Consider the following 26,137-nt stretch of genomic DNA (forward strand, 5'->3'; position numbering starts at 1 on the left):
CATAACCTCTAAATTTTCTCATCAGCCAAGAACTCTTTACACTGAAATTTGATCACCAACTACAATAACAGTTTATTTATAATCAAGGTGATTTCTCTCTAGTGTGTTTAAGAACTTGACCTTTGAGCTTTTGCAGTGTAGACTAAACACCCAGCATTTACTCTGCTAGGAACTCTGAGAGATATGAAATGAAACTAGACATTGTCCTTTTTTATTGTATTCTCCTCTCTTTTTAATGTTCAGTGATCTTATCCTTCAAGATCTATTCACTACTTTTGGAAATTTTTCTACTATATAAGTAAAAAAGTCACAGAAATACAATATCTTAAACAGATAAATTAATTTATAATTAATGTGGCAGGGAATATAGGACAATGTCTGTCAGTACAATGGAAGAAGTCTAATGTTGCTTCCCTCTACTCCAAGACTAATGCTCTCTGCTGATATATGCTCAATGGAAGAAAAGCATCATTTCCATAAAAATTATTTTACACAGCAGCCAAACAAGGCCAAGTGTTTGAGAAATACAACAGCAAAAGCTACCATGAGCTCTACGATAATTTTGGTTTTATTCCATAGCCAGAAGAACTAAGCTATTCCAAAATGACAAAGATTGCTGACAAATAGTGTAAAACTATCTCAATGATGGTTTTCTTGTGCATTGCATTATTAAAAATTAATGTAAAGCAAAGTTTAAAGGATTTTATAGTAGACACCCATTTACTTGCCATCTACATTTATTCAGTCATATAATTAATTTCTCTACTTTCCATTAATTAATTAATTAATCAAACAGGAGAAATGGTAGGAAATCAGAAAGCCCTTTTGGAGATGGGGAAATAAATTGGAGAAACAGGGAAGAAGGAGTAAAGGGAGAGAAATGATTATGATTTCTTCCATACATGTACCAGGTCCCCAAAAGGAACATAACTATTGTGTATTGCAAACAAACACTTGTAAATAAGAGTGTACATATGAAAAATGAAATATACTGCCTCCATATTTCATTTTACTTATACATTGGTAATACAATTTATCATGGATCTTTTAAAAATAATAAATTTGATTGCCAATATTTAAGGAACTAGATGCAAGATGAGGTTATGAGATACAAAGGAATGAAGTGGTTCTACAGTGAAGCCATTAACGTACCCATCATCCCTCATATTCACCTATTTTGTGCATGTGCCGATCTACAGTACCTATTTGGCAGAATCTTGACTGCAGTGTATTACCCTTAATTATAGTCCTCATACTATATATTAGATTTTTGCACTTTCATATATCTTATCTTTTCACCTGCATCTGTTTTTTTGTAGCCTTTGACCTACATTTTCACATTCCTCCCTCTATGCCAGCCCTAGTGATACCACTCTTTTATTCTCTATCGTTGCTTATTTGACTCTATACAAATGGTATAGGTCACTTGGGAGACCTTACACTATTGCTTTCCCCATGGCTTGGTGGCCAGGAAGGGAAAGTGACATGACCCATACCACACAGCACATTTGTCCCTCAGATGGCCCTTCAATTTCTGTCACCCCAAGTTCTTTTGCTTTCTTCCCTCAGGGTAGCCCACTCAAGCCAAGGAAAACTGTCTTTCAAGTGAGTTATATGGTGAGCTCTAGGAAAGGGAAGTGTTAATGATAAGAAAGCTCCTCTAGCTGAGACGGGATGAGGTAAGACACTTCCAAATGTGTCAGCATGGTGCAAGAATAGTGAAGCAAAAGTGGAAAGGTAAAATAAGCAGGGAGAGGGGAACACAAAACAAAACAAAACAAAAAATAAGCAGGGAGAAGGGAACACAAAACAAAACAAAACAAAGAAAGGAACACAGAAAATGTTTGAAAGATTGTCTAGTTATCTTTCAGTAGCTGATTTTCATCCTCAAAAGGCTGAGGACATCTTGGCTCTGACTCCTAAGTCATTCTGCCATAACCTTTGTGGTTGTGCCTTTTGTGCAAGAAAAACTCACCAAAGCCCCGGCACCCTGACCTACCTGCTGCTTTCAGGAGAGTGAATGAGCCAACTATTTTGACAGAGAACAAGATTGGTAAACAAAGGAGCTGAAATTTTCTAGCACTGCTTAACACTATAACACCATGATGGCTTGCCTTTACAATCACAGTAAACATCATTTATATTGAGCAAAATGTAGAATTCAGTTACATTTCATTTTCTATATCTTAAATTTATGCCAATTTTAATGTATATAACCAATTTCTAATTGAGCTTTGAGTTGTTTTTGTAACCATTCTAATAGACAATACCATATATAATGTGTCAGGGTCTGTATATATAATGTTAGTATTCTTCAAGGAACTTCTAATTTGATTAACAGGTTTGTTAATGTACCAATGCTAATAACTTTTTTATAGCTGAGAGAAACACAGAAATAATGATATTACTCAAAATCACCAAACTCCTAAGTTGGATGAATTTGGAAAGCTTTTCTATTTGATTTTGATGACTTGTGTATAGTCTGATTACTTGTGTAGTCTCTGCCTATTGAAAATATAATGATTCTGCCCCAACTCTAAACAAAACTTCTGGAAATGAACTCTTTCTTTCATTTAGTATTTGCCCAAAGGATCTCTGGTACAGAATGTTACAGACTCTAATTCTATCTCCTGGAAAAGTTCCCCTTAACCTCACCCTCAGAATGAAGATAAAGCAATTATGAAACATTGACAGGAAGAAATGTGTGGTGAATTGAGTTTGAGGGCAGAGAATTATAGTAATTGGTGAGGGGAAAGAAAAAGGAAACAGGAGAAAGATAGTTAAGACTCAGGAAGAGCAGTGTTGCTTACTGGAATAAACATGTCATTAAGGAATAATGAAAAGTGAAGGTAGAAACAAAGAAAAAGGGACATCTTGACAAGTGGAGAATATGCCCCTGAAGTTGGGGAGAATCATACAACACACTGAAGAAACGTAAATGTAATGTTTGCTTGGTTGTTAGTCAAGCAAGCTGGAAAACCAGTCCTTTGATAAAATTAATATCAGAGCTGATGTCTAGCAAAGAACAATGGCGATGAGCCCACGTGGAGAGAGATTTCACCTCTAATTGTTGAATGTGGACAGCACAGGCCAAGTGTTATTCAAGTCTGACCTGAAAATTACTTGTGAGCACCAATTTCTGTCACTTTACAACTTCAAGTTCTCAAGTAAGAGTCTGAGTTTTCCCCTGTGCTCATGTTATCCCCAGATGCATCGAGAAAAGGATTTGATTTGACTTTGGTCTGATCATACCCAATTTGTTTTCATTTTCTATTGGAGATTTTCTTCCATAGTCAACTTGTTCAACTATCTTTTGAATTTCTATTTTATGATCAAGATTTTAGGCTATCATCTTAAAGTCTTTTAAACCCTTTCACATTTTAATACACTGAAACTTAATGAAGTGGCTACTCAAAGTGTGGCTACATAAATGGTTTACTGAAATAAACCAAGGTGACTTAGAACATTTTTGAATTATATGAAGACTGCTTGATGCCAATGTTCATGAAAGAATTTTAGTTCTGTTAGTGTTGCTTAATGGTTTGGAGTCAGATAACTTAAATTTAAGTCCTGGCTATCCCACTTTCTCATCATATGATCTTACTTAACTTACCTCTTAGTTTCTGTGTCACTTAAATAAAGAATGCTTACCTCACAGAGCTGTAGTTCTGAACTGTTCTTAACAGACTAGCAGCAGCATATTATCTTCTAGGAACCTGTTAGACTTAGACATCCTCAGGCCCCATGCCAAATTTATTAAGTCAGAAATGCGTGAGGAGCAGCAGGATGTTTAATAGCTGCCCAAGTGAATCTAATGCTTGCTAAAGTATGAGAACAGCTGGCATAGGGCAAGTATTATAAGGACTGTAATAAGTCAAAGTGCAAACACATAGACAGTGTTTGGTACCAGCCTGGAACAAATCAATACTCCATAATTTCCAGGGATGTTGATAGAGGTGGGAGTGGTAATCACCTTCACAAAGTTGAATAGAAGAGTCCATGATACTAGGCCTCCAAATGTAGCCTTCTTTTTTCAGAGAAATGAAAACTAATCCAGGGACCTCACAATTAACAAATGTTTGTTTCCTAAAGTGATTACACATGAGGACATAATTCTCATTTGAGACAGTCATACCAATTTGTCAATGGCTTAGCTAAGGTCCTTTGACTTGTTTGTTTCTAAAACTCAAAGAGCAGGTTATAATTCTCTTTTGAGACACAGTCATGCTGACTAGTAAGTGATGGTTTAGCACATATCCTCTCACCATGTGGAATCCAAGAAAACAAAATAAAGATAAATCAGCTACTACAGTTTTTATTCAGCAATAAAAGTTGCAGGTTATCATCCCATCCCCAATTTCTACCATTTATTGTCAGTATGGAAAGCATATTATTGCTGGGATTTTGAGAAACCATTATTTGTCTGTTTGCATGATGATAGATAAGAGCTGACTTTCTCTTTTTCACAATGAAATTTGCATTGCCCTCTTATGAACCGTATTCCTGCAGTAGGCTGAGAGGTGAACCATTAAGTAGCCTTTATGCGATAAAGAAGTGAGACTTTATAGACAAAGTAATAAAATATAGCTTCCGTGGCTTTTCTGTCAATTTATGCAAAAAATAGTTTTGAGATTCTGCAGAAGTAAAATGGCAAGCAAAATAACCCAAGGAATGACAAATAGAGGAGATAGATATTAATCAGACCGTCATAAATACTTGTTTAAAATTGTAATTGAAATAAATATCATGAAAAAATAGATATATGGTGCTATATATGAGCTTGAAAGATGGGATGAGACCCAATTTTTGTGTCAGGGAAAGCATTCTTGAAGAATTAAATTGAATTTGATACTTATGGGAGGTAGAATTTGCAGAGGTTCCATGATTGAGGCTTCTTGGTTTTGTGCCTGTGTAGTCTCATCTTCGGGATGACTTGCTTCTGATCAATAAAAGATACACAGCAAAGATAAGGCAAACCCATCCCCATGTCACATTACAATACCCAGTAGACCACATGGCTGGCAGTGGAAATGTAGAGAAGCAAATGATCTTGAGAAAAATCTACAAGGTCAAATTGACAAAACCACATGATGGCATAATGATAATGGCATGAGAGAGGAAAATAGGAAAGACAATCTCCTTTGCTTCTGTTTTTCTTGAGGAAAGAAGAGTGAAAGGTAGTCAGATTTGAGACAAGTGGTCAGAAAGTATGAGTTTCGTTTACCGAGTAAGTGTGAGACATCAAAGCACATCACAGTAGTTGCAAACAGTAATTCAGAGTTCAGGGAAATGCTTTAGACAGAAGAATATTTTGTTTGTTGGAACTTGGCTAAAAAACAAATATGGAAACTGGAGAGATATCTTGGCAGCCTAAGTGCCTGCCTGGTAAGCACAAGGACCCAGTTCAATTCCCAGTTCTGCACACTGTGCTCGCCCTGGGTCCCCAGTACGCCTTGCCAGTACTGAAACCAGGCATGGTGGTACATGCCTGCAATCCCAGCGATGGGGAGGCTGAGATGGGGGATCACTATGAGTCTGAGCTGCACAGTGAGACCATGTACCAAATAAATCAGTAAAAAATTTTTTTTAATTATTGAAAAAGAAAAGAAACATGGATTTGGTTGCCCAAGGAGAGAAATAAAGGGAGAAGAAAAGAAAAATAAAAGAGTCCTCTATCTGAACCTTGTGGTTCTGGTCCACTTAAAGGCTGATAGAGGAGGCAGAGTCCTGGTGAGGGGGCGGGGAACACCAGGAACTTCCAGAGAAAAGAGGAGACCATCAGGGAATAGTGACAGTTGAGGGGTAAGCTCTCCAAGTGGTGGTGCAGGTGTCTTTGCCACAAGCACTACTGTGATGTTGCCCCTCTTTGATAAACCTAGAAGTGTTTGGAGTTGTTCCTTATACTCTTTCTTTCGTGTTTTTTTTTTTTTTTTTTTTTCTTTAGGGAAGGATCTACAGGGTATTCAGGGTCTCACTCGTAGATCAGATTCATAGTGATCTGCCTGTTTACAGCCTCCCAAGAGCTGGGATTACAGGCATGTGCCACCACGTCCAGTCTCAATTGCCATCTCAGCACACCCAGGTGGTGGGGCCAGCACAGGCAGGCCCGGGGATTGAACCCCTGGCCCCGAGCCTGCTTGCAGGTGCTTTAATCCGCTGAGCTATTTGGCCAGGCCTTGTTCCTTATTTTTTTGCTCTAACTCACCCAACTCTAATAGTATACAGAGCACATAGTAGGTACTGGCCAAATACTTCTTGAATTGAATCATTTCCTTGATGTTTAAGAAAGGATGAAATGAATACATGCGGATGCCTAACTCCTTCAAGCACATAAACAAATGAGCAAAGCACAGGATACTATTTCATTAGGTAGAAGGTAAATATACAGCTATGTGACTAAAATAGTTCAAAGCCGTTTCAGTAGTTTCTGTTGCTGAAATATGTTTAATCAAATGTTTGATCTCTCAGAGATTTGGAGAACTGATAACAAAACAGGACCTTTTGGCTTTGCCTTGCAATCAGAAGTTAATTATTGTTCATACCTTTGGTGTTCTTTCTCTCAAGTTATTGAAAAAGGTGAATGCCCAGTGAACAGGGTGTTGGGATAATTTATTTATTCAAAAATTCTTAATGAATTTGTTGCGTTCATAATCAGGTTTTGAACAAAATCCACTAGCTGCGTAGTGGGCTGTAGGCCCTTTGGAGTGAGTATAAACATCCCTGGTGTCCCACTGGGTGTTGGTAGATAATATAATCCCAACAGCCGGCCACATCCAGACTTCTCAGAAAATGATGCTAGGCAACAATACCCCACCTCCACCAAATATTATCTCACTCTTTGGAGATATAAACCTCAAAAAACATACCTTTATTGGTTTCCTTGAAGACACTGTAGCAAATAACCACAAACTGTATGTTGTAACCCAATACAAATGCATCCTCTCACAGTTCTAAAAGGCAGAAGGCCAAAACCAGGGTATGAGCAAAGCTTTTTCCCCCTGAAGTTTCTAGGAGAAATTTGAACTCCCCACTCTGCCCTGTCCAGCCTCTGTGGCAGAAGTGTTCTTTGGCTTGTGGTAGCATGAAGGCAGCTCTCCTCTCCTCTTCTCCCCTGTTTTCTCTCCCTTTCTCCTTCCCCCTACCCCTTCGGTCTCCAGTCTTCATATGATGTTCTCCTCTGTATTTCTCATTTATTTATTTATTTATTTATTTATTGGCCTTATAAAGACACTTGTCAATGGTTTGAGGTCTACACGAATAATCCAAAGTGCTTTGCTCAGGATTTATATCTTAGTTTGCAAAGTACCTCATTGTAAATTAGGTCACATTCTGAGGTTCTAAGGGAACATATCTTTGGGGTATTACCATTTAAACCATTAAAACCTCTAACACTATATAAGGAGAGAGACAGACAGACAGACAGAGACAGAGACAGAGACAGAGACAGAGACAGAGACAGAGACAGAAACAGAAACAGAAACAGAAACAGAGAGCCAGATTTCCAAAGTGTATTAAATTTGGCTAGAGTTAAAGCGAGTAGGAGCTTGTCTCAACTTTCTGAAAACTTCCCTGAAAAAGTGATTTTCTTTTTTAAAATTTTTTATTTTTTCCATAATTTTATTGACAAACGAATAGCAATGAGACAGTTTCAAATCAAATTGGTAGGACAGTTTCAATAATTAACACATTGCATATATTCCTCCCAGTGGTTAATTGCTGTACAAGATGCGGACATGATATCCTATCTATAAACACCATTAGAACAAATCACTCTATTCATTAAGAAAATGTAACTATATATCTATCCTAACCACTTCGAATACACAGATACAAAATGGACATTCATCTGTATCCCCTTTTTTTGTTAAGTTCCGTTATTTGAATATTATAGGTATGTAAACTCAGCAAAATATTCTAAAAGAGTCCAGTAGCCCATAATAGTATTGAGTTTTTCGCTTCACTGGCAATGTCAGAAATTATTGACCTGAGTCCCCTACAGCTCAACATAACAGCATGGCTTTACTTCTTATATTTCGTTTCTATACTTTTCTGCTGAATGGTTAAGACCAATGTAAAGCAGGACCTATGCACCAAGAGTTGTAGCTTTTGGGTCTGATAAGGTCAGTCAAATCCCCTCAGGATTTATCCTGAGATCCTGTACCTCAGATTGTAGAACCTTTGTCAGTGCCAGCCATGTGGATGAGTCACGGCCATTGCTTGGCCAGTGTGCTCTCTGTGAAAGCCTGAGAGAATGTTTTCTCTCCATGTAACTCTCCTTAGGCACACTCTACATCATCGATCACTTTCCTCTTTGGACTTATGTGTAAACATAAGAAGTATATAATTCTTTATGCCTATTTTTAAAATACATTCTAATTTTTAAATGTTTTTTATCATATTCTGTAGGGACTTAAAGTTCAACATATCAATACTTGATGAAAAATACCTGTTCCATATTATGCCTAAGATGTTTGATATGCAGACAGATAGTGATGTTAAGCTTAACAGCCTAAGTTGTATGGTAATAACAATAAGCTTGTCTTCTGGATGGTTAACAACCTAAGTTTGCAGACCAAAATTAGATGAAAAGGAGGGCTGCAAGGAAAGCCAACATTTTGGCCCTAGCCTTCCAAGGTCAATTAAGACTCAGGACATATGAGAACTTGGACTGTAATGTCATGTAATTCAGCAGTGTCCCAAATTTTCTGATCAAGAAAAAGTGATTTTCTGATGTTAGGTAAGGAGCTGTATTAGATAGTTCCTTCTGGATGGGATATGACACATCCCTCCCAAATGTGCCTTCAGATTAAAGATATATTCAGGGTCTCATGTCCCCACCATTAGCTATATTCTTTGAGGGGCTCTTAGAAACAGAGACATGATAACTAACCAAAGCACATGTCTTTGGAAAAATGAAGTACTTGTTAGCTAATGTATCAGTGGATATTAACTAAATTTGATTGATTTATCTCTAATCACCTAATTTAGTGCCAAGTTATAAACTATGTTTATGAGAATCTAGTTCATGTTCTCACCAATCATTGAAAAGTGACATACAATCTATTCAAGACTAACTCACCTTACTTCTTCCTAAGCCAAGGTGTTATCTTCCCAAGAATTAGATCTCCTCAGAAAAAAGTCTTTTGGTGACCTGGAGCTGGTGGAGGGAGCTCATAATGCCTGGGAAGTCTGTGATACCTAGAAAAACAAGTATCCAACCACCTGCCCTTGAACTTGCACTGGGATACATAACTGTCTTCCTCATTCAACTCAAATGAAAGCACTATGAACTATTATGCATTGTTTTCAAAATATCTGTGGAGTCTCAGAAGGAAGAATTGGCTGAACTTGTTTTTCGGCGTCATAATTTTCTTAGCAATATCACAGACCTTTTGGAAGCAGCATAGCTTGGAGACTACAAATATTGTCAGAGGTATGCACATTGTTGTTGTAAACAACCAGTCACCAGAATAGTTCCAAAAAGGGAAAGGAGAAAGAATGAAATTTTTCCAAGGCAACAAGAATGGCATTGCTTGTAAACTAAACATAATTAGGCATCCTGACTCATGCTGATTGCTTATATTGGTGAGCATTTAGCATGGAGCTGGGAGGGAATAAGCTATCTGAGCTAAGACATTGTATGTTAGATTGCAGAAGACCAGAGTACAGAAACTTAAGACTTGGATCAAAGGCATAATCTCTCTGATTCCCTGTCCATTGGGTTTGGTCATGACCGTCCCTTAATTGGAAGGCTGAACACAATCAAGGTCCTCAAGTTCTCGAAGTTCCATGAAAAAATGACGTAATTTGAACAACATAGCGGTATTAACCATGGTCTGTGTGGTGACTGGCATGATAGGGCAAGGGCAATGCTGCAAACCATCCTCATGCTGAATTTTCCAAAGCTGCAGCACACAGCGTGGTGCTCCTTAACCTAGAAATGCCAGTGTCTTTCATCTGACAAATAAAGTCAAACTTTTCTAGGTAGAATTAATTTCTGTTACATTACCAATCCGCAAAAGTCTAAGAGCCCAAAGAAAAAAGAATCACCTCCAAATTCCAGCACCTCAAAGTAATCATTGCTCTGTGTTGCACTTTGGCATATGTTGTTCTAGGTTTGGGGGTTTTTTGTATTTTAGGGAAGGGTCTACACAGCATTCAGGGTCCCACTACTAGATCAGTCTGGTAGGGATCTGCCTGTTTACAGTCTCCCAAGAATTGGGATTACAGGTGCGCGCCACCACCACCACGCGGATTCTCAATTGCCACCTCAGCGACCGCCCCTGGGGTGGGACCAGCACAGCAGGCACGGGGATCAAACCCTGGCCGCTGAGCCTGCTTGCAGGCTGTTTAATCCACTGAACTATTTGGCTGGGCCTTTGTTTGCTTTTTTGAAATATAGTGTAAATTTGGAACCAGTAAACAAGTAAATGGAATTTGAAGTTCCTTCTACATGAATTCACTCATCCCACAAAAGTTAACAGACATTGTTAAATGCCAGGCATCATGATCCATACTATAATGACAAAGGTGAGTAAGACCATGTCATCTCCAATCTAAAGGAGAAAGGAGACTTGGAGCACAGGTGGTAGTTTGCTTTTGTGTGAGCTTCAGAAATCAAAGGTGCTGGGCCATCAAGGGCATGCATATTCAAAAGGGCACATTAAAGAAGGATATCACATTAAAGAGGCAATATGCGCCATTCTGGTGTTACAATGGTGGAGTTGATAGGTGCGCCCAGGGCAAACAGTGGGGCTGGGCAAAGGGTGATGACCCAAAAATGTGCTGAATTTTTGCTGCACATGCTTAAATGCTGAACTTAAGTGTTTAGATGTAAATTCTCTGGTTATTGAAAATATCAAGGTGAACAAAGCACCCAAGATGCACCGCCATAGTTTTAGAGCTCATGGCCAGATTAATCCATCCATGAGCTTCCCCTGCCATAGTGAGATGATTCTTACTGAAAAGGAACAAATTGTTCCTAAACCAGAGGAAGAAGTTGCACAGAGGAAAAAAATATCCCAGAAGAAACTGAAGAAACAAAAACTTACAGCACTGGAATAAATTAAGCATAAAATAAATGCAAATAAAATTTAAAAAAAAAAGAAATCAAAGGTGCTGAAACTTCCAAGTCCTTCCCCAGTGTCCTCTTTTCTCAGTTCCTACTGCTCTTGCTCTCACAGCAGAGGCCAACAATGGCCTCAGGAAAATGACTTTAATATTTATAATGGTCCTTGTACATTTTGTCAAGTCTCTTTGTTCTTTACAGAAAAAGGTGCTGATTTCTGTATGTTAATATGCTTATTTAATAAATAGTCTGTAAAGTCACACATATGCTCCTGCGTACAAGGACAATTCTCCATTTCATTCTCAGAGTCCCTTAGTGTGAACAGAAAAATAATGACAAGTGCCACCTCAGGTCACAGCAAAAATTCTGATAGGCCAAGGGGCAAAGCAAGCCAGGAAACAAGCAGAGAGACTTCTACTCTAGGGGAAGCAAACAGCCCCGGTGCCCCTCAGTGTAAAACAATAGCTAGAATGAAAAACATGATAATACCATTATATATATATATATACATTTTTTTTTCTTTGTGTATGTGTACTTAGTACAGGGTCTACAGGGTGTCACTACGCAAATCAGACTCGTAGTGGTCCTCCTGTGTTCAGCTTCCCAAGCGCTGGGATTACAGGCATGCATCATCATGGCCAGTCTGTTACTGGCTCAGCGTGCCCCCAGGGCAGGGCCAGCTCAATATGCTGGGGAATCTAACCCTATCCCTGTCCCTGTGTCTGCCTAAGTAGGCGCTCTAATCCTCCGAGCTACCTGGCCTGCCCTACCACTTTATATTTACTAAGCACTTACCTTGTTAGGCCCTGGGCTAAGTGCTTTGAAAACACAGTCTCATTTAACCCTCAGAGCATAATTAGGCGATTGGCATTAGAATTTGCATTATATCGACAACATTTTTCAGGCTAGAGAACTGAAATAATTCTTATAAGAATATCTAGTTAAAATGTGACAAGCTGTGCCTAGCATGCCCAGGTCCATGCCCTTAACCCCAGGAAACTCACAAACCATAAGATGAACTCTGGTCAAGAGGGGCAGGAAGTGTAAAGGAAGTAACATGATTTTCCGAATTTTACGCACAAATGGCTTCACATGCTGGCTTTATCATATTTTGCCCAAGCCCCACTTTTTACTGATTGGTTGTTCCGATTTCTAAGTGACTGCCAGCCTACAGCTTAGGTCCCCCAATAATATGCTCCAAAAATGCCAATTTACATTACCTCAACTTACACGTAGGGTGAGAAAACTTACTTTTATGGAGCTAAGACACCTCATGAGTGGCCCACCTCACCACCACGCAAAGGAAGTGTGGGTGGGAGAGAGTGAAAGGCACCAACAGGCTTTCCCCTTAATCTGAACTCTCAGAGGATCTCTCCTCTTCAGACATATTCCAGAATGCATGAGTCCACTCGGGGAAATGAAAGAGGGGGAACGAAGCAGGCACAAACTCAGTGTGAGAACCTCAGACAAAATTGTCATACTGTACTGAGTTTCCTACAATATAAAGACGCCCGCCTTCATGCACGTGCACGGAGCCTCTGGTTCCCTAAAGCATTTTCAAGCTTAAGGCAATGCCAGGCTCAGTGTTTGCCTGCCCGGTATTGTTCTCCTGAGGCACAGTGAAAAGTCCTTTTGATTCCTTCTTCATCCATAGGGAAAAAAATTACATACTAGAGAAGTCTTTAGTGGCAACAACACTGCCACCAAGCATAATAGAAATATTTTAAAGATAAATTTCTTCCAATTGCTGGGGCTTTTTATCTGGCGACTCAGAAAAGGGTGTTAAAACTGATAAGCTGATTTTCTTTGCAGTCAAGTGAAACATCAGAGACTGTCTAGAAAGAATGGTCACACTTATATTGTCTAAAATACTATCTGGCTTTTGTAAAGTGTGGGACTACTTAAGATATCGCTGTTTATCTCCTACAAAGCTGAGTTAGCTGTTTTCTCACCTTTTCATAATAATCTCATAGAAAAGCCTTATTTTCTCTTTGTATTTGACATGGAATCTCAAGGTAACTCCTCTGGTTTTCTTCAGGGAGGAGGCCCACTGTGACTCATGAGCCCCTTGTCCCGTAGCCAATCATCAGCTGCCCTTAAAACATGGAGGTCTTTGGTATAAACAAATACTTCAGTCAAATTCAAGCCTTCTTCTTAATAGTGATTTCCATATAAGCTGCTGAAACTCACTTTCCAAGACTCGGATTTCTTCAGGCCCAGGACGATGTGTCCTTCCCCCTTTCCTTCCTCCCTGTCCTCCATCTGATGGCAGAGAGGAGAAGGATGATTCCTCTCTGCTCCCTGCTCAGCATGTGCATTTGCCAGCCCGAGGAGGAGGACAGGTGGGCTTCCAGGCAGTTCTGTCCCCAACCCTGCTGAAAGTGACCTCCTGAATAGTACTTCCATGGCAAGTTCCGCTGAAGGACCTGAGGGCCTGAAAAAGGTTACATCTCTTAAAGACCAATACGGCTTTTGTGATTGGTCAAGAAAGACCTCTATAATCTACAAGGTTTCTTGTAGCCCTGCTAGAAAGCTCTAAATCACAAACTGTATTATTTTTTGATAGAATTTCTTGATACAAATTTTTCTTCAGTTGTCACTTTATTTGCTGTCTTACAAGTCTGCTTTATCAAAACTCCATTTCTTTTGTGACTTGCCTCAAAGTTTTTTTTTTAAAATAACTAAATGAGCTATGAATAAGTAGTTTAAAAGTGGTTCTCATCATTCTAACCAGGCTTCTCCTGTCATCTGAGGACAAGGCAAATTACATCAGGGAAAACTATTTAGAACCATTTTCCTAATGAAGGATTTCCAGCTAGAAGCACTTAGGCTTCTACTAAGATCAAAATAGAGTCATCCATTCATTCACACAGAAAGGTCACCATCAATAAACATTTACTATTGGACTCAAATCAAACTCATTTTTGCTCTCTGAAAATTAGACATTATGCTGCTCTGTCATAATGATTTTATAATCCCATGAAGTTAAAAGCATCCCATTTAATAGACAGATAAACTGAGTCACAGAAAGTCAAAACAAAATCAAATCACAGAAAGTCAACACAGCTAGAATAAAAAAACTATGTATACTGATTTATAGAACAAATAACAAGGGAAAACCGAAAAAGGGGTAGAACTAAAACGACATCTACAAATTGGAGCCAGATGATCTGACTCACATTATCTGAACTGGACAATTTTAAAAAGTTAGGTCTCATTTCTCCTCACCTGTAATTTCTTTATCAGAATGGTGGCATTTATATCTTTTACTTCCTTAGGGGACATTATCATTTGCTCTTTATCATTTAATAAAATAATTCTAATTAAAATTCTTCTATCCAGGAGAGGGAAGGATAAATCTGCCTTGGAAAAGCCTGTTACTCAACATCAGATCATGTGATTCACTGAACACCTCCACCAAATTAATAAGGCACAACATATTACAGTGAGAAAAATGTAATCAGAGAGATCTAGGCAGAGGTCAGTGTACATAACACTTATTTATGATTCAACTGCCTATGTCCGCAATCAGGAAAGAACATCAATATAAATGCCGTTTAAAAGATGCATGCATACACATTGTACTAGCCTTCTCAGAAAGAGGGCAGAAATTTTGAGAGGAGTAAATGGAGGCAGTTACAGAGGTAAGAGGTGAGAATAATGCCCCTCTACTCCTGTGATCTGACTACAGAACCACCGTGACCCTTTTAGCCTAACTTCCTCCAGTCGTTAGAATCGGCACAGCTAAGGTTACGGCTATCAATATACCCCAGGAACCTGCTAACGGAAGTGAACCGTGTGTAGTCCCAACATGAAGCTGGGTTTATGAGCATGCTGGTTATGAATCTGACAGCAGTCCCACTTGATTTGCGCCTATATATTTGAAAAAAAGGGGGGAGGGGTACACACCCAAGTTTACTTTTTTAAAACTAAATAACGTTGCCTTGTGGCACTCATATTGTATCTATTACACATTTCACTTCAAAACCTCATCTCCCCTAAACCCTCTTCAATGCGTTTGAAGTAGTACTGCTAAAGGAAAGGAATTTTCTATTTAACTAGAGCCCTGACATTCTGTTACACAATTCGATCTTGTCTATTTACCTGCTCTCAAAAACACAAGACACTAAACACGAAATGCTGAATGCGTGGAGTCTGCGGTGCCGTAGGTGTCTGAATGCATCTGTAGCTTCCCTCTCACTCATCAGTGTAATTGTTGCCATGTTATTCCATTTTTTGATTAGTCTAGTCCCTCAAGCTCAATGCTTTTTTCTGGCCCAACGTTCTTCTGCTGGTTGTCATGGTGACTGAATTGTTAGAGAGGAGAAAGGCTCTGTTGTCTGTCATTGTTCTGTTGTGGTTTAGGTAATGCAGGAGGCAACACAAGTGAAGTGGATGGACCTTTTTTGCTCTGCATCATTTCATAGTATTGAAAAATCTCACATAAAAAAGGAGCAAATAGGCCCAACCAAAGAAATAACCAAGCTCTTTCTAAGGAAAGTGCACATTATTATAAAGAGGCAAAATGGCACTAATGATGAACTGAGTAGTCTATGAAAAATGCTGCTGAATATTACATTTATTACTAGAACAAATGCTGCAACTTAAACATCACATACAATACCTACCATTTTGCAATTTGGAGTAAATATGGTTTTTAACTATACAATTGTAGCATCAACTCTGATTCTGTAGGCTGTACTACTTTAACCTTATGTTCTGTTTAACCTAAAGATGCTGTCTTAGATGTTGAGATTGGAGGAGAATTAAGAGTTGGGCACATTTTCTTTTGCTGGTAAGATAGCATAAGGGTCAATTTCTACTTTGGGAATGTACAAATAATTTTCTTCTAGATTGAAAGTGACTAGGAGGAAAGGCTTTTTATTTCAAATGGTAAAAAAGGTTTTCAAAACTAACGAAAAATAATTCCTTCTTTATTCTTCAATTTTCATGATTTTCTGGCTAGAAAGTATAGTAATATAACATAGATGTATGATAAAGAAAGATATCAGAGAAAAGGAACAAGCTAACAGTTGTTCCTATGAAAACTGCTTTAAATCATCTTCTATCATTAACTTGGTAGATATATACTTAGTTCTGGTATCATTTTTTTCTTCACTACAAATGTAGTCACATTTTTGAATTTCAGAATAATTTAACTTTATGTAACTATTTTATTTATCAAAATGATACAAAGGTTTAAGTTGATGTCATCTGATAAAATATGGTTTGAATATTTTTTTTAAAAAGTTTATTATCAAAACTTTCCTCCCCAGGCCTGAAGCCCACCTGTCTCCCCTCTCCCAGCCTCTGCGCCAGTACTACAGCTTGAACTTCACACTGAGATACACTTCCAGTACTTTTTAATTTTTAATTTTGAAACAAGGTCTTGCTAAGTCTCCCAGGCTGGATTTGAACTTTCTATCCTCCTGCTTCAGCCTCCAAAATGCTGACCTTACAGATGTGTGCCACCACACCCAGCTTGTTACAAATTTCTTACTCCTATATACATAAAGAATGTTGTTAGGATTTTATTTTGCTTCATTTTTCCAAATTTCTACACACATATTAAGCAATGACAGATTCTTAGACTTTCTCTTGCATGCACAAATATTCACACTGTTCTGTACTCTACACTGTACTCAGATGCCTTTTCATATCAGGACATAGAGGCCTTTCCCCCTTCTTTGTGCAACAGCTTAGTACTGTGGCTTACAGGTGCACTGTAATTCATTAATTCATATTGATACACATTTGTACTCTTCTTGATACTCTGCTTTTACAAAAATAACCATATGTATTTGTCATTTCTTCTGTATGCAAAAGTGAAAGCTAAAACCTCAGAAGTGAAACTTCTAAGTTAGAGAATATATTTGCATTTTAATCTTAACAAAAATTGTTAAATTCTGCTCTGTAGAGGATATTTCAATTTACACTGCCATCAGCAGTGTAAAAAGGTATCTATTTCATCAAAATTTGCCAACAAATATTCAACTACTGAAAATCTGCCAATTTAACTAACAAAAACAATGGTAACATTTTATAGTTTTCATTTGTATTTCTGTTATGGGTGATGTCAAATATCTTTTGCTATGTTATAGAGCCAAATGTATTTCATGTTAGTTATGTGTTTTGATTTCTCTCTGGGCATTAATGTTTGTGATATTTACCTCTTTATTGTTTGATGAATTGAAAATATTTTTCTCAATTTTTCACTTGTATTTTGACTTTGCAAATCTGCAGTTTTGTCTAGGCTAAAGCTCTGATTTTTATGTCATCTACCAATTTTTTTTATGGTTCCTTGTTTTTGTCTTCTTTGCTCACCCTAAGGCTATAAACATTTCTCCCATGCATTTTTATAGTCCTGGTATTATTTTTTTTCTTTGCATTTCTTTAAAAATGTTAATATTTTGAGTTTATCCTTGAGCAGGTGAGATATGGATCCAGTTGGAAATTTTCCCAGACAGCTATCCAGTAATGCTTAGCCAATTACAAAATAATGCACTGATGTTTGAAGCACCCTTTTCAGATACTACGGTCTATGTCTTTGATTTATTTCTGGACTTCCTATTTTAATCCCTGACTATTTCTCCAGAATGTACTAGTACAGTTAACATAGTAAAAATACAATAAACAGGAAAAAACTGCAAAACCTGTACTTAGCTCATGAATGCTCTAGTTTATATTTGTATATTTTTTCACACCACAAGTACTTTCTCATAATAATAGCATCATGGTGCAAAGGAGCATACCCATTATGTGGAATCAGACACTGACTGTCATTCAATTTTTCATAAAATATGGCTCAGACGTCACCCATTTTTCAATTAAAACTATGAAGTAATGAACAAGGCAGAAGGCTGTTTTCTTTCTGATTATGCCTTTAAGGGTCCAGAGCTGTGGGTGTTCTCAAGTCTTAGAGTGCATTTGTTCAGCCTCTCATAGTGGTTTACAGCAACAGAAATCTGTGAGACTCGCTGCTCCAGCTTTCTGAGGGTGCTCCACGATGACTTTAAAGCCTAGCCATTAAAGGCATTTGAAAGGCCACTTACTATTTAGTACCCAGTAAACATATATTTTGATTTTCTTTCATACTGTTTAATGGCATAATATTCGGCAAGGAGCTGTGGAAACCGGCTAGCAATCACAACAGACATCCTCCAAGAGGAGTACCAGCGCTTCCCCGATTGTGCCTCCTTCCTCCCCCCTGCACAAGGGCTTTGGCCAATTTCATCATCACGCCAAATATTCACAAGCTTGTTGTCTGTTATTGGTTTAATGTAGTACATTCGTACAGATTGAAGTTGATTTTCAGTCAAGGCCTATAAATAATACTCTTTGGCTGCGATCTTGAGGCTTTTGAGATCAGACTTCCTGCTTCCACCCCTCCTTCTTATCAAGCATTTCAACACTGGGGAGAAGATTAATGTTCTCACAACAAAAGATGATTTTTGGAGCAGAATCTACCCAATAATCAGAAGTGGCGAGCGGAAGAGGGCAGGTGGTGACCTCTCCCTGTGACATGAACAAGAAGAAGCTGGAGGAGAGTTCCTTTTTGCTTAGAAAGTGCCCAAACCACTCATTGCAGGAAGCGTTTGGCTACAGATCACTTCTCGGAGGCCCATTATAAAAGGTGAGCAAAACTGAAAGCTCTCCCCTTCCCTCCCCAATTAGTTCAGATTGCAGTCGACCTTCAGAGATATCCATGGCAGGGGTGTTTTTCTGGTGATGATGCTGTGAAAATAATTTTCTTTTTTGAAGGGCTTTCTCGCTATTCTCTCCCCATGGCAACTTTTGAAAATTTGTTAAAACGCACACACGCACACAAACCTCTCAGGCTATCCACAAGCTCTCTAGGTGAGTGGGAACAAATGGCAGCCTATCAAAGAAGTGCACCCAGGACAATTGCACAGTTGTGATCATTTGGGGACTTCGTACAGTCTCTCCTGCAGGCCCCCTCCATCACTGGGAGATTTTTTTTTTTTTTTTTTTTTTTGCTTTTTTTTTTTTTTTATTTTTTTTTTTTTTTTTTTTTTTTTTTTTGCGTACACAATAAAGTAGGCTGCAATGGAGGTGGGTGCATAGATGTTTGTTTAATTAAATGAAAGGTAATTTGGTCCAACTGCTTTAAAACCAAAAAGTGACATTTCACAGTATGCCAATATCTGCACAGAAAGAGTAGAAACAGAGATAAGGTACCTACAACTTTGGGCATCTATGCACTTGTTAGAAATTCAGTGATTGAGACCAGAAACTGAGGAATGGGTGCACCTGTGGAATCAGAAAGGGAATTTGTGGACTGGATTATGCCAAGGATCCAAGGGAATCATAGGGGAGTCTTGCCCTGGCATTGGTGCCAATGCTTAAATCATGGTAAGGCTCTTCATATCACTAGAAAATTCCCTGAAAGCCATGTGTCTCTATTTGACTTGTGGTGAAGAAAATCACATACACCTCACTTTTTGGTAAGCACTAGTTTCACCTCCAGCATCCCTCCTTTCCTTTGGCATTCTTTTGCTGGGGGCCCTTATTGCGAAATGTTCTTTAAGTTAGACGCACACATGCAAAAGCTCCAGGACATTTTCACGTGATGGCTGTTTGTAATTTTTTTTTGTTGGGACACAAGAATGTCATGCCAAGAATACTGCCAAGGCTAGGAGTTAATGACCACATTAGGAACTGGAAGCTGCACCTGTGGACCAGAATTTAAATCCCAGTTTCTCTTGATGCTTTTATGGAACATGAATGAGGACTTCATTTAAAAATAAGCTCAATCCCACTTAAAAAGATGAGAAGGAGCTAGATGTATGTAAATGTTTGGATTAAATAAGGCCAAGAACTGTGTTGTGTTGAAATGGCTTGGCATGTTGAAAATGATAGACTCAGGCTTCCTAATGCTGCAAGCAGCTACCTAATGGAACTAAACTTGAAATATAGGTGCATAGTGGAAAAGAAGAGCAGACAAGTGACTCTAAGCATCTGAGTGAGATGCTACCAAAGAAAGAAACTTACTGAGTTTAACGACTGACCTTCTGGAAAGGCTTTCTGCTTTGATAATGAGATGCGAATCATCCTATTATTGTGAACAGTTGGCTCACCTTAGTGACGTGTCCTAGCCCTTCACATTTTTATTTAACTTTAAATTAAACTGAACAATTTTAGGAATATCCTCCCATCCCATAAAATACAAGTTGCTACCCAGAAATATTTCCTATGTAGCTCTTTTCTTCCCAGAGACACACTTTCACCTCTGCCACACTCTAATGCTCTGGTTTTCATTTGAATATAGCTGATGTGCCTTGGAAGTTTCTCTATAAATTCCTTCAAGACCAGAGGAGCTGAAAGAGATTCTAAGAGGCTCTGCTCTTCTTAATGACTCCAAATGGAGCAGCATCTCTAGAATTCTGATGTGAAGACTGTCAGCCCCTTGATATCCCTGTACAACTGACTTCACCCGCATGCAACTCTCCCTTTAACTCAAAATTAGGCAGTGAAGTAATATTTGTTTAGAAACACTTACCAAGCACCTGCTTAATGCCATAAATGCAATCCTGGCAAAGCCTTGTCACACAAAAGAAATATTTCTCTGGAAGGTCAATAACTGCATCTACTGAAAAAAATAAAGCTGTTTCAAACTCACCGACAAAGCTGCTGTCTCATTCCCCCCACCTCTTTTTTTCTTTTTCGTTTTGTTTCCTTTCAGCATATTTTAGGAACTAATCAGCTTTATAAAAGGTACCACTGTTAATCTACTGTTTGCCTTGGTCTTCATTGCAACTCCTTAAAAGATAGAGTGCAAACAAAGCAAGAATTAAGGTCATTCCATTTAAATCCTTCAATGAGAAAGACAAGGGCTAAGTTACTGCTGAGGACTACAGAGAGCAGCGCTGAAGGAATCCAGGATGGGAAAAAAAAAACCTCTCATTGTTTATTATTTGCCATCCTCAGAGAAGCCCCCATTCCCATATTTGTGGAAGGATCACCCTCCCATCTTCAGAGATTAACGGAAAGCCCAGACAATTCCCCGGCCCACATCTACCCTGCTCCAGAGACCATTCTGCAGAAAAGTGGGCCTGGGAGTGCGCTCGCGTGGGACTGAAGGCTGCAGCACATTTACACCCCCACTCTGCTGTGATGCACCCTCCCCCATGTTGGAAGGACACAAGAAAACATGACTATAATCATGCACACACAGAAGCTAAATCACCTACTAAGAAGGGGTTAGACACATGAAAATCAGTATACATAGACTTGAGCAGAAACAAAAATAATAATCCATGCAAAAGCATCCCAGTAGCGTACAACAATGAACCCTTTCTTCTAAGTCCTGATTACAACCCAACTTCCCAGATTTTACTTGAGACAGCAGTCAGCTGCCATAGTTTTTCATTTAAGTATCACTCAAGTATATCAAAATCAAAACATAGGGCAATGGATCAATCTATTTCCATGGATGATGCATTGTAAATTCTGTGTTTAAAGAAGTCAAGAAATAGAAGTCAACATTATTGGTCTCTAAATAAGGTATTTTCCACTCATAGTACTTAGTTGGTCCAGCACTTCATAAATTCTCTCTAAATACTTGTTGCATGAAGAGAACTTTTAGCATTTTGACTCTTTGAATAACAATGGCAATAATATTAATAATTGTGTTTGTTGAGAATTTACAGTGTGCCATTCAGTGGGTTAAGCACTATACTTATGTTACCTATCTCACTTAATACTACAAGTTTATCATCCCTCTTTTACAGATGAGGAAAAAAACAAAATTTACTGAAGTGAAGCCACTCATCCAAGGTAACATAAGTGGTCAGTGTCAACATCAGCCTATCAGACTGCCTTGTCTTATTTCAGACCCTGTGGTCTTTTTTTTTTTTTAAATATATATTTGGTTGTTACAGGGTCTCATTACACAGCTCAGACTCACAGTGATCCTCCTGCTTTAGCCTCCCCAGCACTGGGGTCACCAGTGTGCGTGGCTACAGTTGGACTCTGACTGGCTGAGCCTGCCCTGGAGGCAAGGCTGGTACAGTGCATGATGCCAGGAATTGAATCATGGTCCCTAAACTTGCATAAGCAGGCGCTTAATCCGCTGAGCTATCTCACTGGCCCCAGATTCTTAGCTTAAGTTTAGAAACTACACAGGATTATTCACATACCAATTATCCTCAGAAAGAAAATGGTACCACGTTTAGCCATGACAAGGAATGAGATGAGGCTGTAGAGTGACATCAAGCTTTTTCCATAAATCCCAGAAGAATTTACCTGCTCATAAAATACAGTGACAACTCAGTACTGTGTTGACAATTGTATGACCAAATCTCCTGAAAGGAGCTATGCTTCCTCCTTGAGGGACCTTGTAGCTCTGCAGTTACCTGTCCCTTCTCCATATAGTGTCAGATTTTCCCAGGCCGATGAGATCTGTGTGTGACACTCTCAGCCTACCGTAGTTCTGCCTGGCTTTCTGCAGTGTTTGATTATGATTGGCCTAGTTAATTCATTTCGTCTTGTGTTCACCTCTTCTTGGAAACTGAACAAGACTGAATTACACTTTTAACGCTTTAAAAAATCAGTGTGTGATTTAAAGCAGAACAAAGACAAACACTGAGATAGTTTTTTGAGGAAATTCTGACATTTCTAGCCTGACAGAAGTGTTTATCCAAAGACCCTTCTGCCGCCTACTGTCCTCTTGGCCTTTGGGAGACCAGTTTTATGCATATTGACTTCTCAGTAATAAATGTGGGATCAAAACCTACACAGTGAAAAGCTAGACTTAAAACTGTTCTTTCCTATTAAATAATCCTAAAACCACATTTTGCAAATAGTCCAATTTATTCACTTTGCAAACTTTATTAACTTATGAACAAGGTCAGTGAGGATTGAATTATACACATTTACTTTAAAACTTCCCTTATTTGGATGAATATGCAAGGAAGTGTTTTATGGTAACCAAAAGGAAAAAAAAAAGGAACAACAACTAGCAGTAATAGTTTATAACTAAGATAATGTGTTTCTCACTCAGTAAACTGAAAGTTCCTTGAACAAAAGAAATGCTTACCATTTAAGTATTATATTTTCCTGAGCAGTCATAAATTCTAGCATGATTATTTATCTTAGGGCCTCTGCACCCTAAGTTTTATACTACTATACTTCCAAATATAGAAATAGATAAATAAAATAATTCCCATTTGTTGAATTTTTGAAGACCTATATAATTCTATTAGAAAAACTGAATTGTAAGGCTCATGTAACTACTAACTTCAGTGTATCATGGTTTAGAATTTCTAGGTGCTTATTTTATTTGGCTCAAGGTTTATAGTCTTTTAACGTAATCAGTATCAAACCTTTCAGGAATAGAAACCAAAGCCCATAATCAGGACAGGAATGTTCCATCACCGCTTTCATGTCCAAAGACATCTCCACAGATGCTGCTCTGAGCTTGTGGTGATGACCGCTTAGGCGCTACACCCCGCAGTCAGAATTGTATCGACATGGAAATAGAACAGCTTACTTCAATGAAAAATTTTATTTCTGAAGTAAGCAGAAAGTTTTCCTACCCCCTGTCCCTATCCACAAAGATGAGAAAAAAAATACAGCAAGTTGAATTTTTGTCCTAACAGTAACATCAATGTTATTTACACAACATACATGGAAAAATTTTACAGTGAGTAATTTTAAAAATATATTTTTATTAGTGCCTATTAATTTTATAAAACATTGGATTTCAGTACAGATAATCTATTTGATCCACCCCTCTTTTCCACCTTTGGCCCCGAATTCCCTTCCTCTTGTGTAATAATAGTCTCCACCTACTTTCATGTATTCTCTTTTAGAGAAACCATGTAATAATAAAATGCCTGAGTTTTTAAAGAAATTGTCCCTAAGATGAGAAAGCACACAGACTGCAGAGAGAAAACTATCAAGTCAATAGAGGTGGCAAGTATCCTATTAGACATACTGGATCAGTACTTTAGGGTATCAATATTATTTATTTAAAATAAAGCCTTTAAAATATAGTAACCAACTCACCAGTATTTACATTATTAAAAGATTCCCAGAGTACAAAATGACTATTTAACAATTAATTACCACACAGCTGTATTTTGTTTGATTTATGAATGACAATCAAATAGGCACATGTAAATTATTTATAAACCATTTTATAAGTATCTCTCCAAAGAATTTTAGATCAAGATGGCAGAACAATACAGCCATCTACTTCTGTCTTGAGAAGATCATACTTTAAAAGAATAAGTTCATGAACATATTAAAAAATAAAACAGATCTTATTGGCAGACAAGAAATACTAAAGAATCTTAGAAGATAGAAAGTCAGAGAGGATAATACCGAGTTAAAACAAAAACAAAGGGAAAGGGACACAGCCTGGGCCCGAAGCAGGAAAGAAACACAGATTAAAAGCAGTTCCACTCTTAAGGGTAGTCCCAGTGGTCACTTTGCAGGTGAGGTAAGTGAATAATTCACTACAGAACTTTCACTGGAATACTAAAGACTGCCAGGTGTCTGCTTTCCCCTGGTTTTCTTCAGAGATGCTGGTAGGGGTGTTTTTAACCCTCAGCTAACTCTCAGAAAAGCTGTCTGTTAGTTTCCTATAGGGTAGAGGTTCTGGTGGAGAAAGGGACAATTTAAGGAACTTCTAGAGCACGCAGGAAAGTGTACAAGGTGGGCGCCTCTGTGCAGGAGGCTAACACACTGAGAAGCCTAAGTGTAGTGTCCTCAGACCAGTGGGGAGTTGTTTAAGGAAGAGGCTTATTTGTAGAGGAAACTGGTGAATATCACTCCAGAGAACACATGCACAGCATGAGCTGCTGGATCACTGAAACCAGTCTTCTTTTTATCATTTATATAATATAATATGAACAACCAAGAAGGACCAAAGTTTATATTCTAAAGTAAAATTAACAATTTTTAACACAACAACAAAGAGAAAAATCTTTCCCGAGGATTAATGATACTTAAAATAAGAAAACTGAGAAAAAAATTAATTATGATTAAAACTTTCAAAAGGATGTAAGAGTCAATTGCATCCATCAGTCAAAAATTAGGATACTATCTAGTGTAACAAGGTCAAAAAGATAAAAATAGCATGCTATATTGATACATCTATACTTATGTTTATAACAACACAACTTACAACAGCTAACAGCTTGAAAAAAAAGCCAGTTATCAACAGATTAGTGGATAAAGAAAATGTGTGTATCTATGCACACTTAATATTACTTAGCCATAAAGTAAATGAAATCTTGCCATTTTCAGGAAAGTGGATGGATCTTGAAGACCATAATGTTAAGCAAAATAAGTCAGATACATAAAGTTAAATAGCAAGCTATTTCTCTTATATGAGAAACCCAAAATATAAATGAACTAAAGGGTAAAATAAAGGAGAGACTGCAAGACAGAAAAGGGGAAGGAGATCAAAGGAAGTGAGAGTGAGAAGAAGAGGAGGGGTTAAAAAGATAAAAATTGATAAAGTAATTACATAGGATATACTTATGTCAATTGCCCCAAACGAAGATGACAATTATGTATTGAATGTATGTACTTAAAAATTTGCATAGCCTTAATACATTTTTTAAGAAAAACACAAAATATGTATTATTTGTATCTCTTTAATCTTTGTGAGTTATATATTTCTTGGTGCTGCCCTAACCATCCATAGCTTAAAGTTTGTATTCAAAATTCCTTCATTTGTTCTCACAGTAAATGTTACAAAATAGAGCATCAAATACACTGATTTTTACAGCATGGCTGAGTTGATTGTAATAATTATTTCTCTTAGCTTTTTGTTTATTTATTTGATTGATTTTTTTTTTAATTTGGCGGAACCGGGGATTGAACTCAGGCCCCTGCGCTTGCCAAGGAAGCACTTATTCCATTGAGCCATCTCCCTGGCCCCCCATTTTTTTTTTCTGGTACTGAGGATCAAACTCAGGACCATGTACCTGCTAGGCAAGTACTTAGGCAACTGAGCTATCTTCCCAGCTCTACCATTAGATTTTTGAAAATGGCAATTAAGGTTCAGAATTTTCACTTTGACTAACCCTGTATGCT

Source organism: Octodon degus, unplaced genomic scaffold (assembly GCF_000260255.1).
Source record: "Octodon degus isolate 3935 unplaced genomic scaffold, OctDeg1.0 scaffold00086, whole genome shotgun sequence".
NCBI lineage: Eukaryota > Metazoa > Chordata > Mammalia > Rodentia > Octodontidae > Octodon > Octodon degus.